This window comes from Anser anser (genome assembly GCF_964211835.1).
Source record: "Anser anser genome assembly, chromosome: 1".
Classification (NCBI taxonomy): domain Eukaryota; kingdom Metazoa; phylum Chordata; class Aves; order Anseriformes; family Anatidae; genus Anser; species Anser anser.
The window spans coordinates 104,833,768-104,846,006 of NC_139720.1; the positions used below are offsets into that span (position 1 = coordinate 104,833,768).

Here is a 12,239-nt window from a genome sequence, read left to right on the forward strand (position 1 = left end):
AAGGACAAGGAGATCGCACAGTAATTATAATGATGGGCAAAACAGACTCAGCATAGGGAGACAGTAAGATTTATTGCTTATTACTGACCATCTAGAGAAGTGAGAAACAAAGGAAAGAAACCAAAAGAGCCCCCCCCCCATCCACCCTCTTCTACCTCCTCCCCCCGAGCGGCGCAGGGGAATGGAGGAATGGGGGTTATGGTCAGTCTATAGCGCTTCTTCTCCACCGCTCCTTCTCGGTCACTCTCTTCCCCTGTACTGTGGGGTCCCTCCCACGGGATGCAGTCCTTGCTGAACTGATCTGGCGTGGGCTGCCCACAGGCAGCAGCCTCCGTTGGTGCAGGTCCACCTGCTCCACCGTGGTCTCCTCCATGGGCTGCAGTGTGGAATCCTGCTCCACCATGGTACTCCATGGGCTGCAGGGGGACAGCCTGCTTCACCATGGTCCTCACCACAGGCCGCAGGGGACTTCTGCTCCGGCACCTGGAGCGCCTCTCCCCCTCCTTCTTCACTGACCTTGGCGCCTGCAAGGCTGTTCCTCACTCCTCTCACTCTCCCAGCTGCTGTGTCGCACAGCGTTTTTTTTTTTCCCTGTCTTAAATATGCTCTTACAGAGGCGCAAACAACATCGCTTATTGGCTCGGCTCTGGTCAGCAGTGGGGCCCTTACCAAACATGGGGCAGCTTCTAGATCCTTCTCACAGAAGCCACCCCTATGGCCCTCTGCTACCAAAACGTTGCCACGTAAACCCACTACAGGGTAGAAAGGCCTTGCGGAGAGATCCTGACAAATTAGAGAGCTGGGCATTCATCATCTCTATGAAGTTTAACAAGTGTCAGATTCTGCCCCTGGGAAGGGGCAATGCTGGCTATATTTACAGACTGGGGGACAAGAGGCTGGAGATCAGCTCCACGGAAAGGGATCTGGGGATTTTGGTCAATGGCAAGTTAAATATGAGTCAAAAGTGCACCCTGGCAGCCAGGAGGGCCAACCAAATCCTGGGGTGCATCAAGCACAGCATTGCTAGCCTGCCAAGGAAAGTGATTGCTCCCCTCTGCTCTACGCTGTTGTGGCCTCACTTTGAGTGCTGCATGCAGTTTTGGGTGCTACAATATAAGAAGGACATAAAACTACTCAAGAGCATCCGAAGGAGGGCTATGAAGATGGTGAAAGGGTCTAGAGGGCAAGACATAAGAGGAGTGGCTGAGGTCACTTGGTTTGTTCATCCTGGAGGAGACTGAAGAGGAGGGGAGACCTTGTGGCAGCCTACAGCTTCCTCACAAGGGGAGTGGAGGGGCAGACACTGATCACTTCTCTCTGGTGACCAGCCACACTTCCCTCTGGACCTGAAGGCATGAAGCTGGACAGTGCTCTCAGACGTGGTTTAATTTTTAGGCAGTAATGTGTGGAACCAGGATTTGGACTCAATGATCCTTATGGGTCCCTTCCAACTCAGGATATTCTACGATTCTGTGAATCTATAACTCTATATTTCTACAATTCAGATGTCTGTGCTCTAAGCCTCTATATTTGGTGGATGCTTAGTGGCACAGAATCTAGCTGGAGGCCCGTAGCTAGCGGTGTCCCCCAGAGGTCAGTACTGGGTCCAGTGTTCAACTTATTCGTCAGCGACCTGGACAATGGAACAGAGTGCACCCTCAGCAGGTTTGCTGATGACACAAAGCTCTGCAGAGAGAGACCTGAGAGTCCTGGTGGACAGCAGGCTGACCATGAGCCAACAATGTGTCCATGTGGCCAGGAGGGCTGACAGCATCCTGGGGTGCATTCGGAAGAGTGTTGCCATCAGGTCAAGGGAGGTGATCCTGCCCCTCTACTCAGCCCTGGTGAGGCCACACCTGGAGTACTGTGTCCAGTTCTGGGCTCCCCAGTACAGGAGGGACATGGAGCTACTGCAGTGAGTCCAGAGGAGGGCTACAAAGATGATTAGAGGCCTGGAGCACCTGTTGTACAAGGACAAGCTGAGGGAACTGGGCCTATTTAGCCTGGAAAGGAAAAGACTGAGGAGAGGCCTCATCAATGTGTATAGGTATATGAGGGGAGGGCGTCAAGGAGATGGAGCTGGTCTCTTTTCAGTTGTGCCCAGCAAGAGGACAAGAGGAAATGGGCATAAACTGAAGCACAGGGAGTTCTGGCTGAATATGAGCGAGCACTTCTTTACTGTGAGGGTGACAGAGCACTGGAACAGATTGCCCAGAGAAGCTGTGGGGGCTCTTTCTCTGGAGATATTCAAATCCTACCTGGATGCCATCCTGCACAATGTGCTCTAGGTGATCCTGCTCAGCAGGGGGGTTGGACTAGATGGTCTTCAGAGGTCCCTTCCAACCTCGGCCGTTCTGTGATTCTGTGATGGGGGACATTGTCATGCTTTCCACAAGTCCAGGTAGATGATGTCAGTTGCTCTTTCATTATCCACCAAGGCTGTAACCCACAACAGAGGGCCACCATCTGGCCTGTCAAGCACCATCTGCCCTTAGTGAAGCCATGTTGGCTGTCACCAATCACCTCCTTATTTTCCATGTGCCTTAGCATAGTTTCCAGGAGGATCTGCTCGATGACCTTGGCAGACAGAGAGGTGAGACCGACTGGTCTGTAGTTCCCTAGGTCTTTTCCCCTTTTAAAAAATGGTAGTTATGCTTCCCCTTTTCCAGTCCTTGGGAACTTCACCGGACTGCTGTGACTTTTCAAATATGATGGACAGTGGTTTAGCAACTTCGTCTACCAGTTCCCTCAGGATCCTTATCAGGTCCCATGGATTTGTGTACCTTCAGGTTCCTTAGATGGTCTTGAACCTGATCTTCTCCTAGAGTGGGCAGTGCATTGTTCTCCCAGTCCCTGCCTTTGGGTTCTGTGAAGTGGACACTATGGCTAGAGCACTTGCTGGTGAAGACGGAGACAAAAAAAAGCCAGTGAGTACCTCAGCCTTCTCCATGTTGGTTGTAGCCAGGTCTCCTGTTTTGCTTATTGAGGGGATACAGTTTCTTTTATCTTCCTTTGTTGCCCTATGCACTTGAAGGAAAACTTCTTGACATTTTTTACATCTCTAGTCAAGTTCAGCTCTTCAGATCATCTTCAGATGGATTAAGCATCTTCATAAGAAAAATCAGACTGGCTTTAGTGAATTTGTAATAAGCTGCAAACATCCCAGATTCTGCCACTGTTTATATTAGAAAATGTGAGGGATAAAACAGCTCTGCATCAGGCCTAACAAGCTCCCCCCTGCCCTGCTCTCCTGAACATTTTTGGCCTCAGTAATTATAGGCTGCGGATATCATAAGCTGTCTTTTGTTTTTCCCCCTGTTACCATGTGATATCTGGTATTGTCTGTTCACAGAAATGCGGATTTATGCAGCAGTGCATGAGCTAAACGGGCTTTTCTAACAGGATTTGTTGCTCACCTTGTTTTGAGCAGCTGAAACTACCATGTCCTGGGGACAAAAGTCAACTGGAAACTACTTCAGCGGAAGTTTGTTTTACAGCAGGCTGAAATATTTGGCTCTTTAGTAGAAGAAATTATTTAGTAATCACTTTTTTCTTCCTGTATTTTTTCAGGTTTCAGATAAAGAATCATTCTGAGTGTGCCTACTTGCACTCCTTCACTGTCTCTACATCGGCATGCTCTTTGCCCAGGCGCTGGATCTGTACCTATTATCCCTAAAGTAATAACTCAGATCTTCTTGGGATCTTGATAGTTAAGATGTATCTGTCCATTGTACAATCTCTTTGGATAAATGGCAGTCCTGACATGGCCACAGACTTTTGTACCACCTGGAAGCCTAAATCAGAGAGGAGAAGGCTCCACGTCAGCTTCCAGAAATGTGCTGTCCATAACACACCAGCTCTCCTGTCCTAGGACAGAAGAGGAATATGCTTGGTCCAAGATACAGATCCTCTACAATGGGGACTACTTGGGCTGGCTGCCTGAGGTGAAGGCGCAGTGGGATTCCTGATAGTCTTCTGCTGCATAATGATCTCTTTAGTGTTCTCCTTCATCTCAGTTCATGGCTTTGGGGATGACCACCAGCCAGAGACACTAACCAGCCGGCACAGCTGCAAAAGCACTAAATCGGGGCTATTTGCTTTCTCCAAAAAATGATGTTTTTGTAGTGCTTACTCACTGTGTTAGTACACCGTTTCCCCATCTGCCAACCTTCTGGCCTCACCTTTAGACCCAAGCCTTTTGACCCTCCTACCTCCTTTTATTTCTGTCCTAACCTGTGAGCATCGCATTTTTCTGTTTATTGCCTTTTAAATAAACCAATACACTAACTTTGCACTATGAACGGTCTGTGGCCATAACTGTAGAAAACAATTCCTATGACTGCAGAAACAGGAAGTTCTTTTCTTACCAGAGGAAATCCTGCTAAGAAAGTATTTCCTACTGCACATTTCTGGAACACAAAGTTCAGGAAAAAATCCTCTGAGCACGCAGCACTGGCAGTCTGGGACATGAGAACTGCAACAGTCTGCTGGTAGCTAATATCCAACCTAAACTTCCCCTGGTGCAACCTGAGGCCATTTCCCCATGTCCAGCTGCTTATTCCCTGGGAGAAGAGACTGACCCCTACCCTGCTACAGCCTCCTTTGAAATAGTTGTAGAGAGCAATAGGGTCTCCTCTGAGCCACCTTTTTTCTAGGCTAAATAACCCCAATGTCCTCAGCCGCTCCTCATAAGACTTGTGCTCCAGACCCCTCACCAGCTTCATTGCCCTTCTCTGGACACACTCCAGCACCTCGATGTCCTTCTTGTAGTGAGGGGCCCAAAACTGAACACAGTACTCGAGGTGCAGCCTCACCAGAGGTGAGTACGTAAGGACAATCACTTCCCCAGTCCTGCTGGCCACACTATGTCTGATACAAGCCAGGCTGGTCGTGGCTTTCTTGGCCACCTGAGCACACTGCTGGTTCACATTTAACCAGCTAACAACCAATACAAGTTGCAGAAGTAATACAAAAGCAGAGTAAGGGGCTTTATGGAAAAAAAGGGTGTCAGCCTCCTGCTTCTTATAACACGATGAGATCTGCTTGTAATCATAGTGCTAGCGGACAAGAATGGTTTTGGATTTGTGAACACAAGGCCACAGAAGCATCTGTAAACCAATAAGAACTGCTCATTTAGTCATCGAACTAGTCATTTGAAACATTTGAAAACTTTGTTTGCTTTTGTTTTTCTTTTGATTGTATGAGAACATCTACATTCTATTAAAGCACCTATATTATCCTTTGATCTGTATGATAAAATGTCTAGGTAGCTTCCTGCTTCTTTGTACAATGACAATGCCTCTTACAGGAATTTTGAACTTTGTTTATATGAAACATGTTTTTGAGAAACCTCATTTTGCTACAAGTTTTGCTCTAAAAATGTTCACAATATCATTAAAATCTTTACAAAAATACATCATTAAGTTCCAGAGTTAAAAGAGCTTATTTTCCCAGCTAATTTGAGTGATAGCAAATTACTTAGATCTGCTAGAAAAAGTTGTTTTCAGACATGTGAAGAGATTTCTCAGACATAACGCCCAAGCATTGCAAAACTTCTCCACCACTTGTATAACCAGAAAATCTGCATTCCTGTGGTTCAGTATTTACATAGTATTCTTATAGTTTATGGGAGGCATCATTGACAGAACAGAATTCTACAGCATCTAGAAATCTGACAGGAGGATTTACTCAAAGAAACAATGGATCTCGTGATCAGTTTTTCTTAGCTCTTCCCCATGTTACTAAACATCTACGGTTCCTACTGATCTGAGTGACAGTTGGAGAAGGCCACCACTGTGAGCACAGTGGTAGAGCTTTACCCAATTTCTCTACAGCATTTTGAGTTTACTGATTCTCTGCACAGTTTGCATGCTCAAGCCAAGGACATTGTGTAGCACCCCAGCCACTACAGAAGAGAATCACAGAATCATTAAAGTTGGAAAAGACATACAAACTCATCTGGTCCAACCACCCCACTACCGCCAATATTACCCAATAAACTGTGTCCCTAAGCGCCAGGTCCGATCTGTCCTTAAACACCCCCAGGGATGGTGACTCCACCACCTCCTTGGGCAACCCGTTCCAGTGCCTAACTACGCTTTCTGAGAATAGATTTCTCCTAATTTCCAACCTGAACTTCCCATGGCACAACTTGAGGGCATTCCTCAGAAAAATATCAGCTTTTACTTCAGGAAATCTATCAGAAAATTTGCAGATGACACGAAACTGGGAGAAGTGGCTGATATGCCAGAAGGTCATGCTGTCATCCACAGAGACCTGGATAGGCTGGAGAAACAGGATGATGGGAACCTCATGAAATTTAGGATGGGGAAGTGCAAAGTCCTGCACCTGGGAAGGAACAACCCCAGGCACCAGTACATGTTGGGGACTGACCAGTTGGAAAGCAGCTTAGCAGAAAAGGACCTGGGGTCCTGGTGGACACTAGGTTGAACATGAGTCAGCAATGCTCCCTTGTAGCAAAGAAAACTAATGGTCTCCTGGGCTGCATTAGGCCTAGTATTGCCGGCCACAAATATGATTAAAGGACTGGAGCAGAGGACCTCCAGAGGCCCCTTCCAACCTCAACCGTTCTGTGATTCTATGATCTTGTCTGAGTTTTGGCCAAAGCTAGACCTGAAGAAGCTGTATTTGAGAGCCAAGGCTTCTTCTCACTGTAGGCTGCTCAACTGTACAAAATATCACACACGATGTGCAAGGATTCCTCCATTTAAATACATCAAGAGCAGAGAGACACCTCCCTGGCTGAAAAAAAGAAAAACACAGAGGTTTAAGAGTATGCAGTATCTAGGGGAGGAATGGACATAACTTAGAGGGAGTCATGTCTCATCACTGGTCTGATGCTTCAGACCTCCGTAAACACAGGACCAGTGCATTTTCATGTTAACTATTGCCAAAATCAGAAGAAACACCTTACTCTTCAAAGAAATCTGCATTGTCAGACAATGGCCTCAAAACAGTGATACCGAGACTGGCTTTGTCTAACAGTAGGCCTGACTCAAGTTTGAGCCCATCAAGAGCAATTAAAATGAGGTACGAATATAGTACACACACTATGTTCTTGGAGAACTGACAACTTATGCATGCTGCCAACACTGCAGTGCTATGAAGAAAAAACGAACAAACAAACAAACAGAATTGTTATTTAAAATATCCTTTTAATTTTAATTTTAATTTTTCTTTAGTCAAATCAGTGAAACTTAAAAGCACTTAGTAGTCTGCCTTAAGGTAAAAGAATAGGCATTTATTTTACCTTTCTGAATTTCAAAGACTAGATAGAAACATTAGAAGCCCATGAACAAAAGCATGCTTTACATTTATAAAGGAAAATGGTTGAAAAATCTCAGCAGACAATTTGTGGTTTCCTATGTGAAGCTTTATTCTACATGTTAACCAGAGCAACACACATGTTGGGGAACTTGCTTGTGTTTATGGTGGTGGAAATAATATGAAAAGACAACACACTTGTCTGAGAGTTCATCTAACCACCAAAGAAAATTGAATTAGAAGGGAAAAAGGCAATTTTGGAAATGTTCCTGGAAAGCTCCCTTTATAAAAAAATCTCCCTTTATAAAAAATCTATTTCACAGCCAGATCTATTAGCCATATTTATGAATACTTTTGCATATGAACAATCTCTTAAGCCCTAACTCAGTAAGGCAATAAATTGTATGCTAAGCATCATGAAGCAAACTTGTTTAGCAGCAACCTTAGGTTTACTGCGAATTTTTGTGCTGGGAAGATTCCTTTTTCCATGAACTGTCAATATGTTATAGCAACATTTCAGTGTGTGATAAAATACAATTGATTGAACATAAGCATTTCTATTTTGCCATTAGTGATACTTTTTCTTAAACAAATGAATGAGCACTGGTGGTGGGTTGACTTGGCTGGCCACCAGGTCCCCACCAAGCATCTCTCTCACTTCCCTCCTTAACAGGACAGGGGGAGAAAATAGAATGAAAAAACTCATGGGCTGAGATAAAGACAGGGGATTGAGATTTTCCACCAATTACCGTCTCAGACAAAACAGACTTGACTTAGGGAAGATTAATATAATTTATTGGCGATTAATAACAGAGTAAGGCAGTGAGAACCAAAAAAACCCAAAACCTGAAAGCGCACTACCCCCATCTTCCCTTCTTCTTAAGCTCAACTTCACTTCTGATTCCTGACTCTACCCCTTCCCCTTTCCCAAGTGGCACAGGGGGATGGGGAATGGGGTTTTCAGTTTGTCCGTAACACTTCATCTCTGCCGCTTCTTCATCTATAATCAGCCCCTGCTCCAGCATGGGGTCCCTCCCACGGGATGCAGTTCTTCCTGAACTGATCCTGCGTGGGCTTCCCACAGGCTGCAGTTCTTAAAGAACTGCTCCCACATGGGTCTGTACCACAGGGCCCATCCTTCAGGAGCAAACTGTTCCAGCACGGGTCCCCCATGGGCAGCAGCTCCTGCCAGACCCCATGCTTCACTCTGGAGTCTCCACAGGCTGCAGCTCCAGCCCGGGGCCTGCTCCTGCGGGGGCTCTCCATGGGTTGCAGCCTCCTCCAGGCCACATCCACCTGCTCCACCGGGGGCTCCTCCACAGGCTGCAGTGTGGAGATCTGCTCCGCCGTGGGATCCATGAGCTGCAGGGGGACAGCCTGCTGTGGTAGTTTTACTCGGGTGGGTGGCCGAGCTCCACCACAACTGCTCTCTCACTCCCCCTCCTCAAAGGGAAAGGGTGAGAAAATACGACGGAAAGGACTCAAGGGTTGAGATAAGGACAGGGAGATCACTCAACAATTATTGTGACAGGCAAAACAGACTCAGCACAGGGAGATAGTAAGATTTATTGCCTATTAACAAAAAGCTAGAGAAGTGAGAAACAGAGGAAAGAAACCAAAAGCGCCTTCCCCCCATCCGCCCTCTTCCACTTCCTCTCCCCAACTGGCACAGGGGAACGGGGGAACGGGGGTTATGGTCAGTCTATAGTGATTCTTCTCTGCCACACCTTCTTGGTCACTCTCGTCCCCTGTGCTGCGGGTCCCCCCCACGGGATGCAGTCCTTGATGAACTGATCCGGCGTGGGCTGCCCACAGGCAGCAGCTCTTCAAGAACTGCTCCAGATATGGGTCCATACCACGGGGTCCATCCCTCAGGAGCAAAGTGCTCCAGCACGGGTCCCCCACGGGCAGCAGTGCTCCCCAGACCCCCTGCTCCTGCATGGTCTCCTCTCCATGGGCTACAGGTCCGGCCTGGAATCTGCTCCAGCGGGGGTCCTCCACAGGCTGCAGCCTCCGTCGGTGCAGGTCCACCTGCTCCACCATGGTCTCCTCCATGGGCTGCAGTGTGGAATCCTGCTCCACCGTGGTACTCCATGGGCTGCAGGGGGACAGCCTGATTCACCATGGTCCTCACCACAGGCCGCAGGGGACTTCTGCTCCGGCACCTGAAGCACCTCTCCCCCTCCTTCTTCACTGACCTTGGTGCCTGCAAGGCTGTTCCTCACTCCTCTCACTCTCCCAGCTGCTGTGTCGCGCAGCGTTTTTTTTTCCCCCTGTCTTAAATATGCTCTCACAGAGGCGCAAACAACATCGCTTATTGGCTCGGCTCTGGTCAGCAGTGGGGCCCTTACCTTACTTGGGGCAACTTCTAGATTCTTCTCACAGAAGCCACCCTTATGGCCCTCTGCTACCAAAACCTTGCCACGTAAACCCACTACACCTGCTCCACCAGGGGCCTCTCCACAGGCTGCAGGGGAATTTGTGCTCCGTTCCTGGAGCACCTCCTGCCCTCCTTCTGCACAGACCTTGGGGGCTGCAGGGCTGGTTCTCTCCATACATTTTCTCACTCCTCTCTCCCAGCTGCTGTTGAACATCACTTTTTCTTATATATGGTTTAACAGAGGTGCAACCAACCATTGGCTTATAACACAGAAATACTCTATTGGTCATTGTAAATCACAAACTGTGAGTTTCTCTGATCCTAAGCATTAAAACCTAGTTAATATTTACTTTCCGATCATTTCTGGTTTTTAGTCTGTATCTCTCCAGTTTCAGAGTCGTCACCCAAATTGTCAGTCTACTATTGGTCTTTCTGAAGGTCCTATGACTGCAGATAATTTGAGCAAAAAAATCAGAGAGCTCTTGCCACAGCTGCACGTTTTACACATAATTTTTTCTTGATTACAAAAACAATCACTATGTGATAAATGGAACAAGATGGAACTGCTACACCATCTGCTGTTCATTCTAATTAACATAATTAATATGATTAATATAATTATTGTAATGTAATTAGACAGCTTTAATGTCATGCAAACAGATCTAATCAACTCTTTATTTGGAAAGACAACTCAAATAAATAATGTGCCCTGACAAATGGTATCCAATTCAGTTTTAATGTGTAGTTTCTCCTCATAAGAGAAGGGATTTCAAAATCAGATTATTTTTTTGCAAGTATTGGAGGTTAGGAAAAGTGCATCATGGATAATGTTAAAAAAAAATCATTTATTTTCATTATGGAAAAGTTCTTGTATTAAAGAGTGGTGTGCTTACAGACAGCATACAGAAAAACAATACCTTGGATAGCATGCATGAAAACCAAAATAGATTAGGACAAAAACCATAACTGTCACTCTAAAGGTCCCGACTGGGAGATTCTTTTATCATTTTCCTGATGGAAGCCAAAATACTTTTACAGTAGGTCTACAACTTCTCATTTTAGAAGACTGTGTATGCATTGTTTATTTGAAACTTTTGCTAATGAAGAGAATAAGAAAGAAAACTGAAAGTTGATTTACTGTCCGTTTCAATAGTGAAACTATTTTAGATAATTGAAAGAATAAAAACTCATGCTATGGAAATTTTCCTTTGCTGAGAGAAAGAGATTGAACTTTTGGAGTTCAGAATACCTCTGCAAGAAATTCCTTGGATATGTGTCCCCTGAGTCCACACTGAACCCGGTTCAGCTGTCACAACCAGATGCATTCTTCACGATCGCCACTGATGGTTATCGCCCAAGCAGGGTTACGAGTGAAGAGTCAGGCTGGGGGGCAGGCAAGGGTAGTATACTGCCACAATGGGTGAGGCATGATTTCCCTCTAAATCTAAATGGTGGTTCTCTGAATCTGCTTTGAGACTGTTAAAAACTAGACTCACCTTCCAGTCGTCTGACACGGATATTTCTAAGCAAGTTGCATTGTATTAGCAGCTTGGCTATCTGATTGCTGGGTTTCTTTACACGTCTTGGATAGATAGCATCTGACCATGTCCATTTGGGTGTATTCATTTTCCTGTTTATTGAATAACCTGTAACATTGACCTTCTGAACTGAGACACACCCTCTCATATGTGTCCCATGAAGAAAATTTAAGTGCAGAAACCTCACCAAGTTCATCTGTAGCAAATACATGTAACACATCCATTTTTTTTTTCTATTACCGTATGGCCTTTCTGATCATCTATTGCTTTACCTGCCTTTTGGCAGGTTTCTGCTCCTGAAGAAGGAGGATTTTGTTATTTTAATGTTTCTTGCAAGCTACTTCTCAGTTTCTTTCTTGTTTTGTTTTATGATGTTATCATATTCAACTTTATAGAACTTATGTACCTCTTCTTTAGTTTCATTTTAACACATACCTTTTTGTAAGATTGGCTTCTTACTATTCATAGACTTTCTTGCCTATTTTTTAGCTCTGCCAGCATCCTTGGGGGGTGGACCCAATGATCTCCTGAGGTCCCTTCCAACCACTACAATTCTGTGATTCTGTGTTTCTGTGATCCTCTGAGTCTGTCATCTCAGTAAAAAGAATATAAATGTCCTCCCAAAATAAATAAAAAAATGTTTTTGACTTGGACTCACAATACCATGTTGTCAAGAAAGGTTGCTTATTTGCTTTTTACCCAGAAGTCAATTTAACAGCTCGTTTTTATAGTTGGAAGCACATGTTGGACTTCACAAAAGAAAATAAAATGACATAGCATTATATTTTTACAGCTCTGAAGTTTTCTTTCTGCTGAAATAAAATGTGAAGTGCAAAGTCTGTTTGAGAAACAAGAACCAGAATGGAAAAAAAAAAAAAGATGAAGCCAGTTTTCCGAGCATGCAAAAATAAGAACTAGGTTGTGTTGTAAAATACTATGCACATCAACTGTAAGTACATACTTAAAGAATTCCATGGAGACACTCTCATTGAAATGTAAGCATGCCTACATTTTCCTGTATTGTCCTTCTGGCTTGA

At 45.3% G+C, this 12,239-nt stretch overlaps 1 protein-coding gene across 1 annotated transcript in view; it reads left to right on the forward strand.

Annotated features, from left to right (window-relative positions):
• LOC310893008 (killer cell lectin-like receptor subfamily F member 1) overlaps positions 1-12,239 on the forward strand; it is a 35,292-nt gene that overhangs the window by 6,348 nt on the left and 16,705 nt on the right. Inside the window, exon 3 of the mRNA XM_083821406.1 lies at positions 11,996-12,151. The gene's annotated coding sequence lies outside the window, so the exon portion shown is untranslated. The remainder of the gene's footprint in view (positions 1-11,995; positions 12,152-12,239) is intronic.